The sequence below is a fragment of the Chaetodon auriga genome, chromosome 8 (assembly GCF_051107435.1).
Source record: "Chaetodon auriga isolate fChaAug3 chromosome 8, fChaAug3.hap1, whole genome shotgun sequence".
NCBI lineage: Eukaryota > Metazoa > Chordata > Actinopteri > Chaetodontiformes > Chaetodontidae > Chaetodon > Chaetodon auriga.
In genome coordinates this window covers 24,154,927-24,158,223 of record NC_135081.1, presented here as the reverse complement: position 1 = coordinate 24,158,223, position 3,297 = coordinate 24,154,927, and positions in this window count along the sequence as shown.

Sequence of the window (3,297 nt, the reverse complement as noted above, 5' to 3'; positions counted from 1 at the left end):
AAGGAAAACAAGGTGTAAATGCATTCTAAACCATTTATAATGCAGTTTTGAAGCCACTAAGCTTGTCTGGATTGGATGCTGCATATAATTAATTTCTCATTGTTTGTGTTAGACAGGGTCATTGAGGTTAATTGAGTCTTACTTCAAAATTCTGGCTGGGAGCCACACGTGCAGTCTTCAATGTATATTCATTTTAATTAATATAAAGGGAGTATGCAGCCTATGCGAAGCCTAATGATGGGCAAACGCTGTGTAAACAACAACAAAGGCTGGCCCTGCTCAACTGCCTGCACGATTTTAGCTGACATAGCGTCTAATCGTGCTGAGGCTGTCACCGCCGCGCCCTTTTTCGTCACTGATAGATAGGCTACTCGTGTGAAGTGAGTGGAGAGTGGAGATAACCTCCGAAACAAAGCCTTGTGGGGATTGGCTGCTGGAGTATTTGCAAGGCGTGCCATGATACCGGCCTCTCGCTCTGCCTCACTTTAAAGCACTGAACGAACTCTCTGGAGATAGTAAACATACTTAAAGGATGCTTTTGCTGATGGCCTACGCATAGCTCTGAGCTAAAACCACCATAATTATGTTTTCATTCACAAGTATTCACACTATGTAAACTTACAACCCTGATACTCTGCATTATGCTCAGCAAAGCCATGAGTCCACCTCTCAGGAAGGAAAATCCTCATTGCTTTGTTCTGCGTAATAAAGAAAGGTACCAGCTCCTTGTGACATCAGGGTTTGATGCCTTTTTAATCTCGGCTGAAGGGTTACAGTGATGCTTCACTCCTGCTCAGTGTGTTTGACCATTGTTTAAAACATTTTTCCAGCAAAGCTACAAACTTCCTCCAAGTCCAGCATCTCAAATGTGGAGACTTGCACCTTTACGTTGTCTTATGTGATAGAAATATGATTGGGTTTTGAAGTGACAACAGAAGACATCTGAAAGTGTCACTTTGGACTTGAGGAAACTGTGATTTGCATTTAAAAAAAGCACAATTAACCAATTAATCTTCATCATGAAACTAACTGCTAGCGTTAGGGTACGTCCATGCCTGCATTCTTTGCAAATTAGGTACTTTCAGTGCGTTTCCTTTTTACTCTGCTTCCCTTCACCTTTTATATCGCTGCATTGTCTACATACATGGATTTGAGGTAGGATTGCTGTTATTTTGGATTTTCAATAAACTTTGCACTTGCTAAATGAATGAACGTTGGGCACAGGTAAATTGTCAAATGTTGTATAAACCAAAATGAAGGAGAATATTTTAGTCAAACTGCGACAAACTGTTGGATGAAGTCCTGAGAGCTCAAACAAACAAAAAAGAAATCACAAAAAAAAAAAAAAACAGAAATCAAGACATCCAAAGGATGACAATAGCTATGCAAATAACATGACCTCAGCATAGGCCAAAAACAACAGCCGGGTCGTGACTACGTTCTGATGACAGCCTGAGTGCAGGTCGGGACCAGTGATGCATACGGTGCACACAGGGTCAAGTATAATCACAGAGTTTTGCGAGAAAACTAATCACTCCTTGATTGCACTCCATAGGTTCTCCAAGTGAGGCGTTCGAGTGTGATTTTAACCCGCCAGTTTGCCTCCTTGACCTTAAAGGTTTGCTTGAACGTCAAGGATCCGTCACTCGAGAGCTGTGCGCCTTTGGATTTTATTGTTGCGGGAGCATTGTTCTCGATTTGACAGGCTCATATAAGCATATGTGGAATTATGACGTTCACCATGTTTTTTTTTTTACAGATGCATCTCTTCACTCAAATATACGAGCGTTGATTTAACGGTCACAAAACTGTGGCTTCGATTTTTTTTTCTTGATACATGCAGACAAACTGCTTCATAATTTCAAGCTGACATTCAGTAGTTACTGAAGATAGATGGCGGGGATGATAAGGACAATAACTCTAATAATTCAATTGATGAATCAGGTTGGTCAGGAATCTATTATTACTCTGCACCTTTCTCATCTATAACCAGTGGCTGAACCCCGCTAGCAGTCATTTCCCATCTCACAGACTGTCTGGATGACTGATCAGGGTTGTGATTGTCTACCCTCTCCCCAACACACTGCCGCCACATACGTCAGCAGCAGCACATACATCTTGAGCAGTCTCTAACTCCAAGCCACAGCAGCATAGAGCGCCAGTAAACGTTGCAATCAGCGGCAGAATTGGGCCAATTCCTCATAACCTTGTCTGCACGTGGCACCTCGCCTTGAATCACAAGAGTGCGAGGCTGTAGCAAGTGTTCAATCTGTCAGCAAAGCAGCTATATTGCCCCAGTACAGCTGAAGAGGGTAAATCGACATTTAATTATCTGCGTCTAACCACAAAAGCTGCATGGGCATTGTAGACCTGATGTAATGGAGTTGCCACAAACCCTGTCATAGAAGCAATATGTACAGCCAGCAGCTATACGACACTGCAGCTCGGTTCAGACGGTATGTGTCATTCTGACAGTGGATGGGTGTGTTGAACGCAGCTTTGTGAAATGTTTTAAAGCCATGAAGACACAGGGCCTAAGCAAAAGAGCAAAATATAAAATAAGACATCTCAGGTGTCCTTTATTCTGCTCACAATCACTCTTTTTTATCCCAAACATCAAGCTTCTCTGCCTCCACACCTATTTTTGATTTGTCACTCCCTCCTCTTCCACGAGATCAATTCAACTCCTTCATAGTTTGAAAAGTTGACTCTGTGGCCTTTTGATGGAACAATCATCTATTCTTTTAACAAAGCTAAAGCTCCACCATCAAAAAAAAAGTGAATCCCATCAAAAAGGCTTGATAAAAGGCTTCTAATTTATAACCACAGACTGGGACTTAGAGATGAGTTCCTATTGACCCATTGTTGAGGGGAGATGTTCGATCTTCTGCATTATATTCCGTCTGGTGGCAGAGTTCTTTATGTTTCTCTTGAAGAGAAAAGCAAAATCAATGGTGAAAATGTTTCACATGATTCATTTTTAAGGCTCAATCGAAGAGCTGCAATTTTTCCAAATAATTATGAACAATCTTACATCTTGGATTGCACATCTTCTCCAGCCAATCAGAGGTGTATAAGCAAGTAGTGAAAGGCGCCGTGTGGAAATTGATTGTCCTCTTTCTCCTCTCTCACAATCCTCAAAAAAGTAAACAAAATGCGATGATCAATCCCGTCAACTAAGTACACCGCTTGTCAGTGTCTCCTGCTTCACAGTGGAGGCTTTACTTCTCTGGAGCTATTAGTTATGACCAACTTGCCAGACGAGGCATTGATCACCGGCCGGCTGTAAATGCAACA